Genomic DNA, 25,288 nt, shown 5'->3' with positions numbered 1-25,288 from the left:
GCGATGGGACCAATTAAATATTTATGCATACAAATCCACACATACCCCTCAACAGTCACAATGAGCAACTACGGAACAACCATATCAAAAATTTAAAAAGATGTAGATCCCTGGATCAAACTTAAATTGTCACTTATGGGACGTATCGCCATTATGAAAATTGTGGTCCTCCCGGATTTTTATTCATGTCCCAAAATATCCCAATCCCATTACCACGTACGCTATTTGCCACAATGCAATCCCTTATGACCAAACTCAGCTGGGCAGGGAAGCAGCTGGGGTGAAGTGAGAAACTTTCACCATCTATAGGATATGGGAAGCCTTAATGCACCAGATTTAGAGCTATACTACAAGGTAGCGCAAATCTCATTTGCACACTACTGGCTTCATGGACCACAAGACATGCTGCATTTTATATAGAAATGGATGTGGCAACTCCCATCACACTACGTCAGATACTATTTTTGGCCTCGAAGAGATGCTATGGTGTCATGGATTCTTTAAACACTACAACACATGTTTCGTGGAATCTGCTGGAACAACAAGCTGTGACAATCATGTATTCACCACACGTGCCAGTAGTTTGATTCTCATGGCTCAACATTGGAAGAGAAAAAGGGGTAGCGAAGGCCCTAAGATCACTAGGGATAACCAAGATGGGAGATCTATTCAAAGAAGGTGCCGTAAAGAGTTGGTAAATCCTTAGGAGCGAGTCGGAATCTCTAACAATAATGGACAGGTTTCACTATCACAGAGTCAGACAAGCATTATGAGACCTCTTAGGCGATAATATACTAGAACCTCCAGACACACACGCACTTACATGATTGATAAAGGAAAAAACACTCACTTAACTAATTACAAAACTGTATGTGTTAGTTCAAAAAGCTTGTAGGCCATCCATGGCAAATGCGAGACAAGAATGGCAAGGGGATCTAGGGATTATGACAGAAGATGAGTGCTGGAGTTAGTGTTGCGCCATGATCAGAGTCAAAATGGGAGGCATAGACTCATACAGTTTGAATACATTAACCGGGTGTATTATACTCTGGCTTGAGTTCGTTAATGTGGGCTGCGAGAACCAGCAGCATGTTTTTGATGCTCTGAACGGGAGGCTGATTTTATACATGTGGTCTGCCACTGCCCGAGTATGTCTTCCTTTTGGAAGGGAGTCATAACGGAGTTAGGGAACATAACAGGCATTACACTGAACGTGGGCCCCCTTAAGGCTCTACTGATTTACAGCAAAAAAGTAAATAACATGGATCGTAAATTGATTTCTTTTGGAATGCTACTGGCCAAACACAGAGTAGGGATGCGATGGGCTAGCGGTCCGGCCTGACCCTAGAGGCTTGGCAAAGCGAAATGCTATACTATAACACACAATCAGAGGTATATAACAAATCACTTCCCCAGCGAAGCAAACCAAAAAACATATGGGTTCTTACCAAGTACACTAGGGGAGAAGAAAATGGGGGAACCTGAGCGAGAGGGAAATCTGGCCCCCATGAATTAAGTTAAAAGTAGAAGTGATTATGCAGGACACTTGGGCCCAAACAGCAGAAGTAATGGGGGTGGCGATAACAATGATGTAATAATTATTTTTAAAGAGAAACAACAGGCTAAGCACTATGTGAAGATATGTATTTGATTGAAGCGTGATAAACATTAAGAACCAATAAAATCTAGCGACGACCACATGATTCACCAAATGAGCTGTAACTGTGTAATGTAGTGAAGAAGGAAGCACACGCAGAACTGTATCATGCACTTAAATGGTATATACATAATCTTTTAACATCCAGTAATCAGTTGTACTGTTTGTATTTCACTAATAAAATAAAAAATTAAAAAGTTACATTTGCAAATCTTTTATTATGTGATTGTAGTTCTAGACAGGTGCTCGGCGCTACCTAATTGTACTTGTTTGCAACTTTGCGCTCACTTGAGCTGATTATGTCAGAACTTAAGTAAACTCATTTCCTTTCTTGTCACTCAGATAGTGGTAGTCGGTATAAGTAATTTAGCAGAGAGCGTTTTCTCACTTCAATTCTTAGAACCTTCATTGTAACGAGTACAGTGACAAGCAACCAACCAATTTTGTTTATACATGCATCCATCTATGCATTTAAAGACAAAATGCAGACTTAGTGAATTGGCCCCTCAAAGGGGGTTGAGAATAAATGAGATTGGAACTTGAAAGCAAACATAGGATTTGCAGAATCATCCCGTTTGCAAATGGTAAAAAGCCTTCTGGGAAGTATTATCCCAAAAGGCATTCGCGAAATAGAGACTCACAATTTTTGCGAATGCATTTCGGGAATCGCAACTTGCGATTCCCTAAATGCAATGAAGGAATGAAGGAATGCAGGAAGCAGGTAAAAATTGCGACCTTGCTTTAAGGAATCGCAAATTACTACCAACTTCACGCTGGTAGTAATTTGCAAATTCCTTGAAAAATTTACATGTTTGCATTTTTCTAAGTGCCATGTGGAACACACACATGCCCTTAGGGCATGTATGTGTGCCACATGTGCACACATACCTTTTTTGGGTGTACATCAGGGTGGCCTTTTTGCCCCCTATCACCTTTGTAATTGCATGCGTAATTTGCGATTACCAATTTGGTAATCACAAATTACGAATGTCTTCCCATTCATTCCTATGGGTCTCTAGGGCTATAGGAATGAATGGGAAGGCAGTCCTTAATAGCGGAACACAATTTGTGATTCGCTATTAAGGACTATGTAGGAATCGTAATTTTTTGTGCGAAACCTACATACATTGCATTTTGCGATTCCATAACAGCCAATCAGTAAAATTTGCTATTATGGACTCAATGTTGATACATCTGGCCATCATTCTTTCCAATTTGCTAGTAATTCCAAAGTCTTTGAAATTGGTAGGCTAGGTTGGTTTAGGGAGTGAGTAATAAATAGATAGGACTGTCCATGAAACGAGTCTAGTATTAGTAGATCTGATTTAGGAAAGTTCAGTGTTATTGCAATTGCTGTTTCTTTTCAAAAATCTTTTTGGAGAGATTATTTATTTAGCACTAATCATTTTATGGCTCCTTAATTATGTCTTACGTCAGCATCCAGGAGAAAGAGGTCGTCCGAGGCAAGAGCTGGAGGTGCCTCCCAGAGTAAAGAAGGCTCCTTGGCCAATGGCTAGGCTGGCCCCAGTAAGTCCTTATGTTGTTAATATTAATATATATTTCCCTAACGTTTACTATTCCTTATTTTGAAGTATATATTTCTAGCTGTTTCCCAAATCCTCTTCGATCTATCCATTTCTAAATTCTTGTTATCCCCGCATCATCCTATTGACTTATTTTCTATATTTCAAGTGTCTGTATTTTACCTCAAACTGTCTCTGTCTGTACTAATCTGTCTGTAGCTTCCTTTCTTCTGGTTTTTAGTCAGCTTTCCCTTTCCCCTTACATATTTTGTTGACTGCCTATTAGTGGTACTTTAAGACTCAGAGAACTACTACTAGTACTACTACTCTGCCGTGCAGATTGCATACCCAAGTAAGGTATTCTAAGCATGTTTGGTCTTATGTCATTGCTCAATAAGTAAAACAAGAGAGTGGCCATGGTCACGTTAGACACCCCAAAGTTTTGTCTTCTTCTTTGTATCTTGGCCTAATGTTATTGCAGTTGATGGTGAACTGATTACCGTGCACCATGGCTGGGAAGAAGTATGAGGAGGAGGACGGTCCCATTGTATTTGCCAACGAAGACCTTATATCCAGTTGGTCACTCCTATTTCTTTGCAAAAACTCAAATTCATCAATAGATCTTGCCACTCCAGTTCTTAACATGATTTTTTTTAGAGGCTTTACAAAAATTGTCACAAAAGAAATTCCCAACCAGAAAATTTTGATAGAAGGTACTGTCTGTAACCAAATTGTAGTGATGTGTGGGGTGTATTTCAAATTTTGTTATAAAAAATAAATTGGGGGCGGCGTATCCGGCATCTAAAAAATGTGTAATGTTTTTTCGAGCCAAGCGGTGACAGCGGCACCAGCCAGGCAGCGGATGCAGCAGCTGTAAGATGTGAGGCAGCGGTAGTGGTGGGCTGTGGTAAGCCATATTGCTTGCCTTTTGAGAATTATATACTCACTACAAGGGTGTACACTGAACTGTTGAGACTTGTATACAGTTGAACACACCCCTCTTTACTTAGTATATACAGTGGGAATTGAGTAACTAATGGCCTCTTCTATCTTCAACTCAGCAGAGAAAGTTTCATGAAGAGTCAGACCTTGATGGGTTGATGGAAAAGTGAAAGAGGGATGAAAGGAGGCAGGACAGGTGAAATGTAATATGACTGAAAGAGAAGCAGAGTGGGTGAAAGGATACATATACTATGTGTAGCTGATATGATGCATGGGTGGGCGAAGGATGTGTGACAGGTGAAAGGATACCAGCCTGGGTGGATGAAAGTGCATGGGTGAAAGTAATCCTACAGGGATTTTATGGGTCAAAGGATGCATGGGTAGTTAAATGAAAAATGTATGTTGGTGAAAGGTTTGTTGAGACTGAGAGCCATGTTTGCATGGATATATGGATGGATGATGGTAGTCATAGGTGAAGACTGGATGAAGAGAATGTAAAACTTAAATGGTGACTGAGGAGCAAAGCCAAGGGTGAAACATAAAAACGCTAGAAGAACAATGCAATGATAAATGGAAAAATCCCTGGGAATAAGTGTAAACAAGGAAAAAAATGTTATCAAGGTTTTTGATTCAAAGTGTTGAGGTGGTTTTTCAGGCTTCTCCTAGACTCACAGTAGTTTTCAAGTGCAACATATATTACGTATCCTTCCTAGTACCCACCCATCATCATCAATTGCCTCCCTCCGAGTCCCTACCAATGGCATTTCACCAGTGAGAGGCATGGGTGACCTATCGGGTGCATGATGACATCAGTGGCATTGCATTTCTGGCTTTGCAATGTGCGTCTGCCTCAATTAATGTGTCAAGCCCTTCACAAATGTCATGGCAATGCGAAAAATAAATAGTTGTGTTTCCCTTCACACCAGTGACCACTTATTCACTTACTAGTACATAAGTAACTCCAGTCCTTCCCTAACTTCCTTGTTCTGTCTCAGCCTACCATGAAATTTAAGAAAAAGCATTCTTTGCATGTACCACTTTCCTCTTGCCAAGCAATATATATTTGTTATTGCTTTCATAACGTAGTACATAAATTCACATTTTTCCCTTTCAACAATTGCCGAACAAAGTGACTCACTACTAGCAAACGCTTAGGCACTAGGGGGCACATGCATCATTTCAAATTGCATTCGCAAATGGTGCGATTCGCAAAAATTGTCCGTTTGCGAATGCAATTTGAATATTTGGGATGCATTATAATTTTTGCTATTTTCGCAATTTAAGAAATCGCAAAATTGCGATTTCATAAATTGCGATTGCATTTAAGGAATCTCAAATTGAGATTCCTTAAATGCAATGCATGAAACTTTAAAAAATAGTGAATTCGCACTTGGGGGGGGGGGGGCAAATTACCATGAGGTTGAACCTCATGGTAATTTGCGAAAACTTTGAAAAATGCACTTTTGTGCATTTTTCAAAGTGTCATGTGTGTGCACAACATATGTGCACAGATTGATTTCAGGGCTGCAACAGGGTGTCCTTTGGACACCCCTGCACCCTTGAAACCGCATTCTCAATTTGCGATTCGCTAATTACTAATCGCAAATTGAGAATGCCTTCCCATTCAATGAATGGGGATCTATTCCTTAACTGCGATTCGCAATTTGCGAGTCGCAATTAAGGAATTTTAAGAAATCGCAATTTATTTAGCAATTTCTTCGTGCATTGCCATTTGCGATTCCTTATTAGCGATTCCTTATTTTTCGCAAATAAGGAATCGCAAATGGCAATGTTGATGCATGTGGGCCTTGATGATGATCAGTGAAACATCTTCCTATCCTGCCTATTCCCTCTAACTTACCTGCAGTTTACTAATTTAATCCATATTTTCCTTACTGACAAACACATCTATTTTTTTGGAAACAAGCAATGTCAAATGTGATGATGGAGGGTGAGGCCACAGAGTGAAGTGGGACTAAAGAGTAGGTGACTTTGCATTTTGTGGATGGGATAGTCAGTGATGAACGTGCCAAATACAATTTCATGTTCCTAAATGGGGAGAGGATGTAGCCTTACGGCTAGAGCGGTCAACCTCAAAGCAGGGGAACCGGGTTCAAATCTCAGCAACGACACTCAATATCCTGTGATTCTGGGCAAATTACTTAATCTCCCTGTGCCTAACAAAAATGAATGTGTCCTTTTGTAACAAAACTGGTGGTCATGTAAAGCGATCTGATACCCAATTTGGGTCTAGTCAGCGCCATATAAAGCTCTATGAAAAAAATTATTTCCCTGTACTGTAGTGCATTGATTTTCTCATGGGCAGACAGAAGGTTGTCAGTCTGCATTATTTTCTGCTCTACAATTAGCTAGAAGTACCTTACGTGACTTATATCATTCATAGTAACTATTCACCCACCTTGTTGTAGTCAGGGTGAAACTGAGGCATTTAATAGAGCATGGCCATGATAGGAAAAGTGATAATTCTCTAGTACAGCTGCCCCACCTGCAGATAGTAGGAAAGTAATGTGACACAAGTATGTCTGTCTAGGGCTGAATCTAAGCTGGCATACCTAATTAATTTAGCTTAACACGAGAGAGAAGAGTACTTGTATACTCCATAGTTCCTAATATTTGAAACTCTAATCACATCAAAATCGAATGGCCTGAGGATACCAGAAGTTGTTTTGTACTACTAGTGCTACTGTGCCATTATATAATTTTGTTTTTTAGGAGTATTGGTTACAGTTTGTCTTTTTTCTTTTTTGAAATATAGCTACTCCTGCAATCCATCACAACCTAACAGGCAGGAGGTTGCAGCCAGGACCCGGCAAAGGAAGCTGGGAGCCATCAGGGTCAAATACCAGTGGCAGGTGACTGAGGAGGAAGAGGAGTCAGCAGAAGCTGCAGCTGCAAATGCCCCGGGCCCTACCCAGGCACCAGTCCCTCCGGTAGTCCATCGCCATGGTCACAAGGCAGCTGTCCGCCACATTCTACCACTGCTGCTCCCCCTATTTTAGAGCCTTTCAGCACAGCATTCTCCAGAGGCAGGTGCACATGGAATCCAGGATGGAGGAGAGTTTGGACAATTTGGAAAGGAAGCTCCTAGCCCACAGCCAAGCTTTTTTTCCCACTTTTGCAATCTTTTTTATAGTGGGTGTGACTTGTTGGGGAGAGGGTGGGAATGTCTGAGTTGAGGCATTTTTAGGGTTTTCTCATTTCTTCTTCATGGACAATTACGTTTTTGGACTGGACTAAGCTTACTTTTGACATTGGTTGGGGTTAGGGAGAGGGGTGGGCCTGTTGTTGTGGGTTTGTAGTGTAGTTCCTATATCCCTGATAGGCTCTGCACATTGGAATAATATACACTATAGATTTGACATAGGACTGAGGTCAGTATGTCTCTATCAAGTACATTAAACTTAATTACTCATGTGTGCCAGCTAACTCAGAGGTCACTAGAAACTTACTGCCATAGATTTTTTGAAAATGGTCCAGCCAATCCTGTTCAGGGATATTTACCTCTAGTGGCGCATTTTCTTTCCCGTTAAATAAGTGAGTGTTCACAATTGACCAGAATTTAGCGCTATCCCTCAGAATAGCCTTCTCATGTAAGTCATCCCAAGCCTGTCTTTTAATTTCATTTTTTCGCCTTAACATATTCAAATTATACTTTTTCCTAAGCCTGGCCACCTCCTGTCTATCTCGGGGTGTCCTTTGTAGTGCTTTATGTAATTCTCTATGAGATTTTGAGCATTCATTATCAAACCACCCCTTTGCCTCTTTCTCCTTATTTTTTACTTTGCACTTTAAATCATCCGCCACTTGATGGCAGATAGTTTCAAATGACAAAATTATACTCCCCTCAAATTAAAGTGGTTCCCTACAAATATTAATTTCTTTACCCACCTTTAAGTTTAGGGAATTAAAAAAGTCCTCTGGGATGATTTTGCTCCATTTAACCCGTCTCCCCTGGTCCTTATCAATTAACTCTGTAGATATTTCTGCGTTTGGTACTTTATTAAATAAAAAACAAGTTACTGTTGTCTAGTTCTAACACTACAGGATTATGATCACTGAATGTAGTATGTATAGCATTGTAAAAGATTAAATTATGTAGCATGCCCAAAGAGATAAATATATAATCAATAATAGTGTTACTATCCCTGGCACTGTAAGTTGACACCCTCTCATTAATATCGAAGAACTCTGGTTCAGATAAATCATTCTCTAAGAGAAGTTCTTCTAGGGCAGTCCCCTTTACAGAGTGTTCAAAATGTGCAAGGGGCAGCATATCTATGTTTGTGGTATCTCTAAACTGGCAATTCTGCTGGCATAGATGTATGTTAAAATCCCCCATCAGGGTAAAATATACAAAAGTGATTTGACCCTCCTTATATTTACATAAAAACTCTGTCAGGGAGTTAATGTTGTCATTTTGAGGTGTGCTTTGTATGGCATTATAAAAATTGATATAAACACATTTATAATTGTTAGGCATAATGACTTCCAAAACTAGGTAGTTTTGGGATTGTGTGTTTAATACCTTTACAGTGCCCCTCACATTGACAGATATTAGGAACAGCAACCCCCCTTTATTTCGACCTGAGCTCGATGCCTGGGCAGCTAAAAAATAGGATGTATATCCATCTAACCAAAAGTCACAATCCCTGTCCCACGTCTCCTGTAGAGCCACCACATCACATTCTTTTAGCAATAAAAGCCATCTTGTGTCACCCCTTTTTAAGCGTAAGCCTGCGATATTCCAACTCATCATTTTCACTGTTTTACCTTTTCCATCTACACTAGGCAAAATGGATTGTGACCGGTTTAGGGTGCTACCCGGGGAAGTCAGTCAATCGTTTTCCTCCAGATGTGAAAGGGCAGAAAACCTGTTTGTTAGCACCAACCCAGCCCTTAATTCACTTTTAAGGTTATCACAGGATTTTGGTAACATGCCTGTTGTTTGCGTGGCCCAGGGGCTAGGGCAGGGGGTATGAATAGGGTTTACATGGTGAATAGCCCTACCCGGTTGCAACTTATGTGGTACGGGTCGTGGGTAAAAGAAACCTAAGGGTACCGCTCTAATCCTGCCTTCCTTTACCTCTGTGGCATCCCAGAATAACCGTGTTGCCTCATGGGGTCTATTAAAATTAACAATCAGGCAGTCACCAGCAAATTTCTTGTCTGTAAACCCCACCCAATCAACCCGTCTGCCAGTCTGGATACACTCTGAAATATTATTTGGGCCTGAGCAATTTGCATCACACCAAGTCTTAATATTATCTAACTGAGCACCATTTGACTCAAATTCACCTGGTTTCAATACAGGGACATTCACCAGTACAGCAACAAAAGGTGTAGCTTCCGGGGGGAGATGAACTGGTGGCCTGGGACGCTGTCTCCTAGACCCTATTGAGTATTGCTCATCTAATGGTGGTGCCATAGCCTGAGGAAGACAAGTTTTACTTATTATCTGCACCCTGGGTGTTATACTTTTATCCTTTTGCCTACTTACACAAACCTTAGGGTCTTGTAGCGGTGCAGTTGATACCAAAGAACCTAGTGGCACAACATTCCCCAACTCCATATGGGGTTGGGGTTGCTTAGTTTGTTTAGTAGGAGGCCGTGATATTGTGATTGTTGAAGGTACACGGGGCTCGTTCTGATTAGATGTTAAAAAAGCATTAATCCTTTCACATTTCTCCAATATTTCTGCTACGCATTCCCTTAGTGTATCTATTATGTCACTAGAGATCTGTATAAGTGCCACTTCGAGCTTATCCGCAAGCACTTTCTCCACCATGTCCTTAATAGAGGATTCAAAGTTACTCAATAATTTGTAAGTTTTTTTACGAGTATGTGGTCCTTGTGCTTTCGGTCTTTGTATTAGTCTTTTGATGCGCTTGGTAGCGTGGGGTGCAGTCTCCTGAGAACAGTTATGTATAGTTTGTTGGGTGTCTCATTCACTATTCTCCTGACCCTCTTGTCCAGAAGTATTAGCTATCTCATGTGACACAATATCAATTACATTGTCAATGAGAATTGCAGGCTCCAAGGGGATAGGTAGTCTGTTAGCTGAGGGAGAAAGTTGGCTATCCAATATTATCGGATCCAAGTCCAATTCGCGTTCTTTTTCTGCAATTTCTTGATGTAATTTGCCCACGGCAGTAGTAAGATATGACATAATACTAGCCGATGCATTAGCTTTACGTGGAATTTTGGCTTTAACTGTGCCCCCATTGATAGATGTTTGCAGTTTGCGCTTACCCATTTTGTGGTGCAGATCAAAGGGGGGGGACCGTCCTGTCCCTCGTCGTCCCCGGACGGCCACAGACGGCCCGCCCTCTGCCCGGTGACGCCCGCGCACCTCCCGCGACGCGGGAGGTGCTACTGGTGTTTATGCACCTCCGGCCGGAAGATGCTGGTCTCAGGAGGCGGCGTCCCGGTCCCGGTCTGGCAGGGATGCTGGGAGGTGTAGTTTTGCGGAGCTCCTCCCCACTTGGCGGCCGGTAGCACTCGGCGGCAGGGGAGAGCGGTAGAAAGCAGTGGGCCCAGCGATAGTCCCCGTGCAGCAGGAAGCCGCAGGTAAGCTGCAAATGATGCCCCCAGACAGCAGCAGTGACCCCCCATGTCAGTCTCTGAAGCACAGAGTGTCAAAGAAAGCTTTTGTCAGCCATATGGGAACATTTCAAAACAAATACAGAAACCTGGGTAATATAATCATCTTCTGGAGGGCTATTCTGTCAGCCATTGAAAGGGGCAATTTTATCCATTTCTCCACTTGCTCTTCCAGTTTAGTCATCGCCGTCCTATAGTTTTCCCTTATGCCTATCTCTGGGTCTCTGTGGATCCATATCCCCAAATACTTGACTGGATTAGTGCTCCACTTTAGAGGGTAGTCTAACTCTGGTTCCTCAGTAATGGCAGTCAGTGGGATTATCACCGATTTGTCCCAGTTGATGCTGAGACCGGCATACTGTTCATACTGTACATATTCTCTTATGAGCGTGTTCAGGTGTCTATCCGGGTGTGTAGTGTAGAGAACCATGTCATCAGCGTGTAGTGAAATGCTAATTGGCCGGAGAGTAAATTGCAGGGCCATGTCAGAGTGTTTTTGTCGAATTTTGCAGGCTAGTGGTTCAAGTATCAGAGCAAAGAGCATGGATGATAGGGGACATCCTTGCCTCATGCCTCTAGTAATTAAGATGGGATTGGACGTTAAACCATTAACACGTACTCGTGCTTTTGGTGTTTTGTATAGTAGGGAAATCCATTTCAGGAAGGGTTACCGGGAACCCCATTTTGCGCAAGGTTAAAAACATGAATCTCCACTCCATGGAGTCAAATGCCTTTGCGGCGGCCAGCAGGGCCGCAGCCGCCGGCACCTCCGGGTCTAGTTGATGATAGAGGGAAAAGATTTTGTGCAGGTTTTGAGCAGTAGATCGCGTTGGCATGAAGCCAGCCTGGTCTGGCAATACTAGATTACAGAGAAGTGGGTGTATTCTGTTCGCTATTATTTTCGCTAGGATCTTTGCATCGATATTGATTAGTGAGAGGGGCCTATAGGATTCGCATTTCTGGGGGTCTTTTCCCGGCTTCGGGAGCGCTATTAATAAAGCTTCTGTAGGGTGCCCGGCAGTGTGCCCTCTTCATATGCTTCTTCGAGCATTTCAGCAAAGTGGGGCACTAGTATATCTCGATATCCCTTATAGAATTCCCCCGGGAGACCACCTATGCCAGGGGCTTTATTATTGGGTAGTGAGTTGAAGGCCTCTATCAGTTCGTCTTTGGAGATTGGGAGACAGAGATATTTTCTATGTGTATCAGATAGCCATGCTAGTCCTATATCATCTAGGTATTGCCATATATCTGGATCAGGGGGCACAGCGCGGGCCGTATACAATTGTGTGTAGAATTCAGTAAAGCTGTTTAATATGGACGGTGTATCATACACAGACTCATCTGGCGCTGTCCTCAATTCGGTAAAATGCGCCATTGTTTGTGTTGGCTTAATTTTGAAAGATAATGCCCTACCTGGCCTTCCACCCTCGCCATAGTTCCGCGCTACATATCTACGGGAGATGTATTTTACTTCATCTGCAGCGAAGCCATCATATTTGTCAATGTGTTGCCTTATCTCAGCTAGGAAAGAGTTGGAAGGGTTCGCCGCGAACCTGCATTCTAAAGCCTTAATATCACTTTCAATTTTCTCCAGTTGACTCTGGATATCCTTTAATATACCCGCATGGGTACTAATGCAGTAGCCGCGTATGGTTACCTTAAAGGTCTCCCATAGAGTGCGCGTACTCTGGACGGAGCCAGTATTATGCTAAAAAAAGCTCAATATGGCCTGTCTCAGTCCCTCCCGAAACACCTGGTCCTGCAGTGCCGTGGGTCTCAATTTCCAAGTGAACTGCCGAGGGGTGTGCGTCGGTACCTCTAGTGTAAGCATAACCTGAGCATGATCCGACAATGTCCTATGCATGTGGGTCACCTCCGTGGTCCAAGTGCAAGCATCCTGTGTCACTAACCAGTAGTCCAGTCTGGACCACGTGAGATGTGTGGACGAAAAATATGTACACTCCAATTGATCTGGGTGTCTCTGTCTCCATACATCCAGCAGAGCCCATCCAGACATCCCTTCCCTCAAGACCTTGGCCGAGCGTTTGCCATATCTATCCTGTCCAGACGACCTGTCGACTGTTGGGTCTAAGCAGGTGTTGAAGTCACCCCCCCAGATTATAGTGTCAGGCTGCGTCCCCCTCAGTGTCGACCATAATTTATCATAGAAAGTGGGGTCGTCCGTGTTTGGGCCGTACGCATTCACTATGGTCAGGAACGATCCCCCAAAATTACCTTGAAGTGTTGCAAAACGCCCTTGGTCATCACATACTGATTTAATGTGAGTGAAAGGGACAGTACGCTTCACCCATATCAAGACCCCTCTGGCATAGGACGAATAGGAGGATGCCAGACGGAATGCCCATCGTTTACCTATATGGTGTTCGCGAGTGCCGGGGAGGTGCGTCTCTTGCAAGCAGGCAACATCAATTTTGTGTCTATCTAGGTATGCTATCATCCTGCGTATTTTCTGCGGGTTGTGTAAACCACGCACGTTCCAGGTGAGGAGCTTCAGCGGTCTGCAATCCTTAAAGGGACCCCCCATCTTGTGTGGACGAGTTTAGTGTCAGACCCCTATGTGTGCGCTGTCGGAAAATGTCAGTCTCAAGTGTATCAGCTGTTAATCTGCCAGTCAGAGTTTTCGGTTTCTCCCCTGCCACCCCCACCCACTCCACCACCCCAACCTTAGTGGAGACATCTCCCATAATATACTGCGACGTGCCTCCACCCAACTTAGTGAAAAACAACAAGAAAATACACAATACAAAAACTATGCGATTCACGCGAAGGGGTCAGAGCTGCCTACCCGTTTCCTGCAACCAGCGTTGCATGAGTCTGAGCCCATCGCATCATATTTACCCGCTTACCCGCACCCACCGTGTCTGTCCCATATGTGAAACCGTGAAACAATAGTAATGAACTGCGTTACCTTGCTAGCAGCAGTCCCCTCATGTGTGCAAGCAGCATGCAGAGTACATGGAATGTCTAGTAATTGTTCAGTTATCTGGAAGCACCGTCTGCTGTAGTCAAGAGGTCCAGGTACCCACGTCCAACTGTCCCATAGCCAAACGTCACAGTTGTGACCACGCCCCACCCCACTAAGGCCCCGCTCAACTCAAATACAAGTTTTTCGACATCAGACATTGCTGGTTGGTCTCCTTGTTCGCTTCTCGTGATCTTCTCCTCCCTCTGTATTTTTCTTTTTGCTTCAGGAATTTCTGCACCTCCGATGTGTCATTAAAGATCCTTGTTTTACCTTCCACCGTGATCTTAAGCATTGCATAGGGTATTTTGAGCTCTCGCAGTTTCTGTTTTGCGTTCATGAACTTTTTTCGCGCCTCTTGCACCACCGAGGTAAAGTCTGGGTATAGAGAAATGTTCATACCTTCGTGGGTGAGCGTGCCAAGTTCCCTTGCTTTCCGTAGTGCCGCGTCACGATCCCTATAGTTTAGCATTTTAGCTATGATGGGCCGCGGTCTGGACCCTGTGGGTGGAACCGGGGCCAATGTCCTGTGCGCTCTTTCAACAATGAACACCTCCGAGAAGGTGTCCCGGCCAAGCATAGAAATAAGAAGTTTCTCCACATATTGTTCCATTGGGCCCGTGTTTGTGGTCTCGGCAATGCCCAACAGGCGGATATTACTCCTCCTAGATCTGGCCTCCAAATCCTCAGCCTTGGCCGCCATCATTGCAGCTGTTTCTCCATCCTCGTTTGTTTCGACTCTAGCTGTACCTGAGAGTCTTCGGCCTCGGAGATCCGTCTTTCCGCCATATCCAGGCGCTCCGTGTGCTTATCTAAGCGTTCAGACATCCTATCGACTCGGTATGTTAAAGTGTCTATTTTCCCATCTATGTTCGTGAGTGATGTCTGAATGGTACGGAACATGGTTTGTACAGTATATTTTGTTATTGCTCCTGCTTCCGGTGGCAGGAGCGCGGGGGGGAGCATGCGTCTCCGCGCCTCCATCCGGTGTTTTTTGGTCTGATCAAAAGTTATCTTTGGTTGATTGCGATCCGGTTTTCCCATGATCTTGACTGTGTGGCCCGTGTGAGATCAGTGAGGGAGGATTGTAATGAAACCGGTGTGGCAGCCGGGGCCGGGAAAGACAGCGGCACCAGCTCGCAGAGAGCGCAAGTGGTGGTGCCGCGCGCTCGTGTAGTGATGGCGACAATGTCTGCTCTTCGCACCTCGCCCTGGTATGCTCTGAGTGCCTCGAACTGCTGCCAGTGTAGTCCCACCACACCTCCGGGAACTAGAAAAAAAACAAAAAGTCTAAGGATGGTCTGCTAACGCGGCGTCACGGCGGCGTCAACTGCACCCACTGCAGTGATGTATCTTCAGTATGCCACCTCTGCAGCCACTGCAGACCCCCGACTCCACATTTAGTAGGAGAGACGGCCCCAATGTGTCCAAGTGCCAGTATCCGGCTCCCCTCGCACTCCGCGGGTCTTGGGCCCCCTCAGGCTGCGCCCCTCCCGACAGCCCATTGGGTGTCCGCACAGACCGCGGCCCACTTTGCAAATGTCCAGGGCGCTGCGCCCAGCCTCCACGCAGTCCTCTCCAAAGCCCCACAGCAGAGGCCCAGGGCAAATTAAGGTTGAGGGGGAGGCTCTGCACCCGGCAGTCCTCTCACCAGCTTCGGCCCTCTAGTCGGCAGGCCTAGCTCACGAGGGTCAAGTCAGGCCGCCACCGGCAACTCCTCTGCCACTCCCCGTTGGGGTCGCCGATAGGGCAGAGCACTCCAGACCCGAGTCTCCTGGCGTTCACCACGACTCAACGCCGACTCGCGCAGCTTTCCGGTGCGGTGGGCGGGGTCACTCCAGGCGGCGCAGCCATTGCGCAGGGCTCACATCTTCGGTCTCCACTTCACGCAAGGCCGAGGCTTTAGGCCTGCGTTGGCGCCACCAGGTCTCCGGTCCCTCCTCCAGCAATCCGGCACTCTGGGGACTGCAAGCGGCGTTTTTGGGCACCTTTACCGCTGCTCTGCCGTTCTAGCATCGGATCGCTTGCGGCAATGCGGGATCAGCGGGGCAGAAAGGATAGTTATGAAGGATGGAAAGGTCTCAGGTGAGGAGCTCACTCAAGCAGCGGCCATCTCGCTCCGCGGCTAGCTCCGCCCCCAAGAAGAAACTATAGCATAGCTCTAAAAGCTAGAAAGACCGCCTTAAAGGAGGAGGCATGGCTTGCCTTGCGCGATGCCTCTGAGATACGTGTTTCTTCTGCCTTCTGGAAGGCGGTGAATGCACCCTTTTTAGTTGAGAAGGATATGGCCTAAATAGAGTTTGCCATTACTGAGCCAGAGTGGATACAACACTACTCGACGCTGTATAGTAATTCGCCAACAGACCCTCAAGGGACCATACCTAATATGGAGGCCCAGGAACAAGAGGTACTATTGGACTTTACACATAGCGAAGTCATAGCAGCAATTAATTCAAGCCTGGGTGGCAAGGTCCCAGGGCCTGATGGCATTCCTGTCGATCTTCTTAAATCTAATGTAGTTTTATGGGGACCACTTTTAACACAGGTTCTAAATGCAAGCAGTGCATGTGGGTTATTATCTACCTGGTACGAATCCATTATCGTGCCAATTTGTTAAAAGGGAGATAGGACGAACCCAGTCTGCTACTGCCCGATTTCACTGCTGGATTCAACAGTCAAGATCATTGGGCAGATTTTACAAGATAGATTGCAGTTACGGGCAGAGAAACAGGAAGTAATAGGTAACCTCCAATATGGGTTTTGTAAGGGCCTGGGCACTGTTGAACAAGGTCTTAATTTACACATAATATTAGATAAATATACAAGGGTCAAAAAGGAAAGATTGTTTATGATTATTGTTGACCGGACTGCAGCTTTTGACTGTGTCATACACGATAAACTGTGGTCAGTTTTAAAAAAACTTGGGGGTGGACGTTCTAATAATTACCTATTTAAAACAGCTCTATTCAGGGGCAAAGGCTAAAGTTCGATACGGTCTGGGTGGAGAATGCACCAGCCACTTTAGCATGAGAAGAGGAGTGAGGCAAGTCTGTTTCCTTGCCCCATTTCTCTTCACTTTTTATATAAAAAATCTGGAAACTGTCTTGGTTTAAGAGTGCTGGGATTTACCTATGGTAGCAAAGCAACCAATCCCTGCACTCTTATATGCAGATGCTGCAGTTTTAATGGCTCGTACACCGCTTGCCCTCCAAAGAGTTGTGAATTCATTTTCAAATTTTATGTCACAGCTCGGGCTCGCAATTAATTGCTCTAAAACATTGATAATGAATTGTGGGGCAGGGTCAAATAAGAGGATTATTTCAGTCACTATAGACTCTAGGTCCATAGAGTGTACAAACACATTTTCTTACTTAGGGATTGAATTTGACAGGTCTGGTTCCTGGTTTAAGGCAGTGAAGATCTGACGACTGTTGTTTGTTAAGTCATTAATGGCACTATCAAATTTTTGCCGTAAATTAGGCAGACGCCAAATGGGGGAACTACCACATATTTATAGGGTTAAATGTGTGGCTATAGCCACCTATGGTTTGGCCTTATAGGGCTACGCAGAGGTACATACACTGCAAATTGCGGAAAACATGTTTTTAAAATTTCTCCTGTCCCTTCCTGAAAGTACCTTAAATTGCATCTGCCATCAGGAATTGGGTATGCCATATTTGGAGGACACGATCAAGATCCACCTGTCCTCCTCTCGCATAAAATTTGGACAACGGATGAGACTGGCTTTCACCGGGATATTTTAACAGATGAGTTGGGGATAGACGGTGTCAAACAAATGAGATGGCTAGAATATGTGAAAATGTTCCTTTTAAAGTTAGGACATGCGGAATATTTCACTGAGCCACATTTAATGTGCAGTGTCTCAGGAAAAGCCTTAAAGACAACTGCATGAGTCTTTTGGGCGAATGTAGAGCGATTAATGAACTGAGGAAATCTACGGTTCAAGCTCATCAGTTAACTATGTTGACCCCAACAATACAGCTGTACTTATTATTAATAGTCGGCGACGTTGGCCTTCTCCTGTTGACACGTTTTAGGTTAAATATTTTATACAGATTTGTAAGTTTTTTTTCGTAAGGTAAGTGATTGGGCAAGAGTTCTATGTAGATGCCCGTTCGATGACATTGCTGTACAATCTACTATTTACATTCTGCTATTCTGTGGGTATTACGATACACCAAGAAGGAGATGGATCATCCCCGTCCTAAAGAAATTGGGGTTGAAATAGTGTCGACCTACATTTTTAGCAATACAATATCTAGAGAATTAATATGTTATCGCATCAGTCACTGCTTTTTAAAAAAACGTTTTTTATTTACGGAAAACTATAATAGTGTGATTTGTATATATGTACTGAAAGGCCCCTGTAATTCCTTTACTGAATGAATTGTATTGTGCCTCTATGATTATTACTTTTAGTCATCATGTATTTTAGTAGCAAAGATTTGTGTACATTTTATTGTGCTTTTATGGGTATTTGTGCAGTAACCGAATAAAGTAATTTGAATTAAATTGAATTGAATACTTATCTGATGCTTCTAGTTAGTTCTACCCCAGTGTACCTAACCTAAGTATAGTATGAGGTAAGAAGTAGGTGCTGTTTCTAAAGTATAGCTGGCTATAGTTTAGTTTTGCCAGAGTTTCCAAGAGTCCCTTCAGGTTCTAGTCTGCTCCATACCTTAGAATGAGAGAGGTTGGAATCTCTTTCCGGGTCTCGATCTCTAACACCCTGCAAGGGAAGTCAGAAACACTGGAGCTGGATTCTCTGCGAGGAGGATGACAGTGTCTGGTCAGTGCATCAGGCGGGGACTTGACTTCTTTCCGAACCTGCCGCGGCGAGCCGCGTCGTGCAAGTAGTCAGCCGAACCTTGCTTTGCCATGGCAAGTGAAGGGATATTTATACATCAAAGTTGTTTAGGAATGCCAGTATTGATGTTAAAATCGGGCAGAAGAACATCATGAATGAACCCCTAAGGAATAGATGTTCATACACAACAAATAAGTTCTTCGAGAAATCTATAATCCAAGCAAGGGGAAGTCCTAAAGGCTTAAGAGTCTGATTTTCCAAGAATTCGTTGTGACGTTGATGGATGGATGTAGGTGGCAATGCCTGTATTTGGTTTACATGCATAATGCCTAAATAAGAATAGGATTTCTATGCCTAAATATGGATAATGCAAATTGTGGCCGTATAAGGGCATAAATCGGGAAAACTATATACGGTATCTAAATTGACACACAACACCCACTCTACTTTAGCATGGATGACATTACTAAATTCTAAACATGCTAAACATATCTAAAATATAGCTACACATGATTTGCTAAAAACATGTTGTAAAATACATTATAAAAAATGCATTAAAACTGTTGCTATTCATGAAAAATGCAATGGTGCTGTACATATTAAAGCAATGTTTCAATCCAAGCATAAGTTGGCATTGAATGCTAAATGAATGAACCTACATATATATATACATTATGAAATGGCTGGTAAATACAGAAGAAAAAAGGCAGACACCATTTCATGTCACGTTACATAAAACAATTGATATTGACAAGGTGACATATTGTCTCTAAAAGTGTTTCAAAGAATTCTATTCTCTATGAATAGTTCTACTATAAGCAGATTACTTTGCCAAAAAAAAGAAAAATACAAATTTGGAGCAAAAGAATTAATCAAAGCAAAAAGTTCCAAGTTTAGTCTTTGTTTTGAAAAAATGAAGGCCAAATTCAGAGTCTCTCTGGAACACTGTGTGCCTGAATCAAAAGTAAGCGTATGGGGATGGAGAAATCATAAAATCTTCTAATCCTGTAGACAAAATGTCGTCCACCGTTGTAGGTGAAAGTTGGATTACCTTGTTTAGAAGACTAACCGCACATAGATGAGAAGCATCGCCTTCAGCATTGGTCACATCAGCAATGTTCGTATCAGATGTTACCTGCGTGCCTGTTGTTCTCATACCTCAGCAGTAGCAATTTGCGTGTGTGAGATCTCAATGAATGCCGTCATCAGGATTGGTAGCTGCTGGGGACAACACACAGCATGGGTTGTTACCAGGTCCAGGAGAGTTTGGATATCTAGAGGCATGACTGATGGTACTGTTAGACCAATGTCTAGCAAGCATTCTTCACCGCAAAACAGGCAGCGTAGAACAGGTAAGATGCAATCTTGCCAGATTGGTCTGAATGACAGAAACCATGTGGTATTTAACTCTCGTGGATGAGATAAGCCTAAAGTTTGGACGATGCACTCACGACACTTCATCTCCAATAGAACTCTCTCTATGGTGCTTGGAGTGATGCTGGTGATTTGGCTTGCCATATCGCAGCAGTAGGAGCAAAAATAGGATCCCTGCAACGAGTGCTAAAAGTAGTGGCAGTCCACCAAACACAGAGTGCACGAAGTTGAGAAGTATTCCGAGGACTGCTTGAAAAGGTGCTAACAGTCCTGAACACACGTTCTTAAATACATGAACAATACCACTCGTATCAGACATGTTTAAGATACGTTCCAACATTTCTGAGAAATGTATAGGGCAGTTTGTATTCAAAAGGGCTTGTATCTCGGCTGAAGTCCTTGCGACTTGTAGATCATAGGTTTCTTTGGCCGATATCAGAGGCACTGTTTGTTGTGAAAGAATGGCTTTCATTCTGCTTAGAGTATCAATTCGTATATAAGAGATGTTCAGTGAAGGCCATAAAGGTGACTCCCTGACTGTCTCGATTTGAAGGAACAAGACTTGCATACAGCAAGTGACCCTGGATGTAACCGTTACTGGATATGGAATACCTGGCAACATGCAACAGCAGCTGTGATCATTAAACATGGGGTAACTTCCATTTGAAAGTTGTCCAAAAATTGGATTAATCACTGCAGCCAGAAAACCTTGCAGGTGGCAGGATAAGTTTGTAGTGGAACCATCGCAGGCCCCATGTAAATTAATACCCTGACATAGGAGAGAACTGCTTAGTGCATTTTCACAGTTTGTACCGCTAAGAAACACTTCACGCCCCCACTCCAACATCTGTGTACGTAAGGTAAATCCCAGGATGTCTTGATGTATTCTTTACCCAACCTTTCATATTTGCCTGCTGGTATATGTTTTAGGCAATTCTGAAAATGGAAAGTTGTAACAGGCAGAGTAATTTTACCATTTATGATCCACTCAGTAGCTGGTTTCTCTGCCACCGTGAATGGCGATGTTTCAAGTTTTCCAATGCTCAGCAGCATATAGTCTGTTCCCCTTTTTGCTAGTTTGAACTGTTTATCAGTGAGATTGAATTCTGAAAACAGTGACGTAGTGTTGATTAAACGCGAAGGCACATAGGCTGCATGCAAGTTTTGTAGCATCCAGTCTAATAGCATGATAGAACGTATTTGAGACTGACCATGTTGCAGAATGACCAAGTCTTGTTCCATAATGTCTATGTCTATGGCAGAGGATTTTATGCTGTCCAATGAATATATCCTGGACGACAGAGTCGTTAACCCATTGTCTACTACAGCGAGAGTTTTCTCTAAATTAATACGATCAATTTCTTGTATTCTTTCTGCAGTTTCTGCTTCGGTAACCTTCCATACTTCATTATTTGCAGCATGGATACCTGCATATATGAAACGTTTTGGACGTGGTTTTCTTGGTCCTAGCAAGAATTCCCTAAGGTCTGCGCCTTCTTTAAGTAAAGATAAGTGTTGTTTCACATCCTCTAGTGTAGCTTTCTGTAGCCCATCAAGGGAAAGTTTCCCTACACTGTATGTTGTTACTACCCCTTGATGCTGTCTTTGAACATAGCGTGGATCTGGCCTATTGATATTGAAACCCTGTATTTTGTTCAGGAATTGATTTTGACAGCTGTTTGTGTCTGTGGGGCAGAGCAATCTGGATCTGATCTGTTGTGATGCAAAATAGTATGTACGTCGACCTCCCCCTGTGTAGTGCTATTACTTGCAGGTGTAGGTATGGACAGAGTGTTCATGTCTTTGATCTTGGCTAACCCAAGGCAAGACGTTTGTTGGACAGTGTCATTCAAAAACATAATTTGCTCAAGGATGATGCAAGCTCTAAACAAAGCTTCTACCCCCTGCACTTGCCAATCTTTTATACCCCAGACAAATTTTGGCTCAATGGTGTCTTTCCAAAATTCGAAACCCTGTCTAGACAGTTGGGTAATAAAGGCTGCAGAATAAATCTGTTTTGTATTCGTTAACATATTTTTGTTTCCTGTCTTGTTCACATTTTTAAAGAAAAAAGTTTCTGGATTTGACAAGTTAAACCCTGAAAAATATAGAAATTTCTTTGCAAAGGTTTTTGAGCTACCCTTTGGAGGAGTAGGACAATGTTCCCATTGGTTATACATAAATACATTTCTAGGTGATGCAGTTCTATTTGTGAATACTGCAGACATTTCTAGAGCAGACATCATGTTATTAACAGTCTCGAAGTCCCAATCATCAGAAAAGGTAATAGAGGTAATAAAGTCACTTAATGACATTTTAAACAAGTGTGGAATCTTCAAGAGTTCCGATGGGCCAAAAATGTCATATTCGGTTTTGTCCCGAACTCTACCACCTGGTATAGGAACGGCTGTGATGTGCTTACTGCTGACAAGTCTCGGGCTTCACGATGGGATGATTTGTGTAGCTGGAGAAGTGAGTTCACTCTTTTACTTGCTGTTCCATTTGAATATATCTTCCGTTTATCAGCATACCCAGAGTTATTACCAGAGCTAACCAAGGTAGAAAGAAGAATATTCTCAAATCAATTCATAGTTCAATCCATGGGGAAACCAGATAAGTCTTTTTCAGGTGATGAAAACAGTCTGTTGCTTGTTCTATGAAAGTTTTTTGCGCTGGCCTCGTTTCAGGTTCACTAGGATCCTCAGAAAACGTATCAAAGTTAATGAAATAGCCAGAGACAGTTCTGTCAATGGTTGGTATTGCATCAGGATTCGTTGAAATCGCTGGAACCAGTTGATCACTTGTTAGTTCGTTGTAGACAGGTGTATCAGGACGAACTGTTATTTGGGTATCAAGAGGAACGAGTTCCATAGCTTTATTCCATAGTCCCTCTTTCCTCACTGTAGAATCTTTGACGGTATGAGTCTCTCTGTTTGAACCTCTTGGATTTTAGCTAGAGGAGTGCATCTGCTACATTGTCGGAGTCCACTTGGCCTACTGATCAGTATCGGCCACATAGTGTGGTTTCATCAGGTCGATGGACACAAATCTTTTCTTCTTTTTACCAGAAAGGGGCGGCAAAAGTACTGTTCTTGATCCTTGGATTGCTAGGACAGGTACTGGTTGTCTGTAAGAAGACCCAAAATCCTTATTGTCCGCGATCTTTTCTCAGACAAGATCCCCAAGCTTTGGGATCCAGACAGGCCTTACTGGAATGGTTGGTTTTTCCCCAGTGGCTTCAGAAACGCGTTGCTTTGTTTCGATCTTAGTTCATTTAAGTCCTGTAACACAGCTAAACGATCTTTGATATCAAATTTCTTATTTTCCACCACTGTGCCTCTCATGTCAAGGAACGGTACCAACATTCTAGTCCCAAATAGGACCTCATATGGAGTGACACCCCCTAGAGAACTTCTTGGCAAATTGTTTAATGAGCGTTGGACCCCATAGAGATGTTTGACCCACCCATCACCCGAACCTAGTACCCTAGCTGTTCTAGACTGCTTTATGTCCCAATTTCTTCTTTCCACAACAACATTTCCCTCAGGATGGAATGGAGAAGAATTCCACAATGCTACGACCAAACTGGCCATTGCTTCTTTGTAAGCTTGAGAGCTAAACGCAGGGCCCTGGTCAGAGTGTAGTGTGCCAATTGCCTATGTGCGATAAAGACTCGCAAATCTTTTATGACAGTTCAAGCGTCAGCTGAGCGCTGAGGCCACATCCAAAGGAACCTTGAACACGAATCCAGTGTGACCATGATATATTTATAGTATTTTGTAAGGGACCACATTGGTCCAGGTAAACACACGCTAAAATCTGAGATTAACAGGGGCGTCTGCGCAGGACGTTTCACAGTAGAGACTTTCATCTTTTGGTATATTTCACAATCCAAACCATAATTTCTGGTCTGTTTCCTAATACCTGGCCACCAGTATCTCTGGTTTACTAACGATACGGTGGCAGAAACACCTGCATGAGCAGAGGAGATCCCTTCATGTGCTGCTAGGATTAGTCCTAATCTATGTTCCATGTTTGGTGTTACCCTATCCCCCACTCCAGGGATTTGAGCAAACTGAACATTTTTCGCATCAATCATATATGAATATTTGAGTGGAAACCTTTTAGGTAACGCTGCACCACTGCTTTTGCTTAAAGCATTGACAGCCAGTAATATTTCACTGTCTATTTTTGATTTTGAACGAGTGATTGCAGCTACGGAAGCCGTTTGCACAGCCCCCTTCGCGGCTTCATCAGCCAATGAATTCCCTTCAACGTGAACGCCATCATGTTGATGACTCAGCGTGTGTATCAGGTGAGTGTTTTGTAGTCCGTTTTGCAACTGAAATCATTTTCTGCTTGATTGTGCCACCTTTTGCATCTTTGAAACCATTTTGAAGTCAGTTCTGTAAATATTCATTATATGACTGAACACAGTAAAAAGAATCGCACACTAGGAGTCTGGGGAATTCTCAGTCCGTATTTTCAAGTGCCATTTTGAAATGCTTGTAGTTCAGCTCGTGAGCTGTACAATCTCCTAAAGATTGTGTTTTTGTGACTATAGGTCTGAATTTTCCAATGTGCATGCAACCTTTAACAATCATGCACGCTGCACTGTAAGCTTGTTTACCCCTTGTAGCAGGTTGTGCAGATCCGTCAGTATAAATTATAAATTCGTACTGGTCAAGAGGTAGAATTTCAGTAGGCACAGGAAATTCGTGTTCGTATTGTAGAAATGCTTGTGTTTTCAAATAAGATTCAAAAACAAATTCAGCATCTGTTGCAGCAAGTGAATTAACCCATTGTATCCATCTTGGATGTAAAGCTTTTGCATTCGGAATGCTAGCTTTTGTAACTGCCTCTAAGGCTGGTACAGGAGTCACAACCATAATGTGTTTCCCCTGTGCTAGGGCTCTTTCTTTTGCTACAGTGGTTTGAACTGCTGTCAGAATTTTTTCGGTTGATGTCAATTTCATTTCTGCTTGTGTACACAAATGTGATTTGTATGCAATTGGTACTTTTTCGCCTACGTTTAATAGTTAACTAGGTGAATCCGCATTGACCCGGAATGATTCGGATCACCAAGTTGCGTACGTTTACGTGTGTTTGTAAGTGTTTTGTTGCTAACATGTCAGCTTGAAGTGAACGCAGGATATCTGTGTGTTCCTGTGACCAATGTGTGATTTTAAAATCAGGTTTGAATAATTTGTAGAGAGGTTTAACCCTTTCTGCGTAGTTTAGAATGTAAGTTCTTCCAAAATTCAGGAAACCTAAAATGGACTGTATGTTTTTCATCGTTTTGGAAGTTGGAACTTTTCTAAAAAGTTGGCTGCCAGGCTTTTGCCTTGACTTGATAG

This window comes from Lissotriton helveticus, chromosome 1_1 (genome assembly GCF_964261635.1).
Source record: "Lissotriton helveticus chromosome 1_1, aLisHel1.1, whole genome shotgun sequence".
NCBI classification, from domain to species: domain Eukaryota; kingdom Metazoa; phylum Chordata; class Amphibia; order Caudata; family Salamandridae; genus Lissotriton; species Lissotriton helveticus.
The sequence above is the reverse complement of the archived record's forward strand: the minus strand, read 5'-3'. Positions refer to the sequence as shown.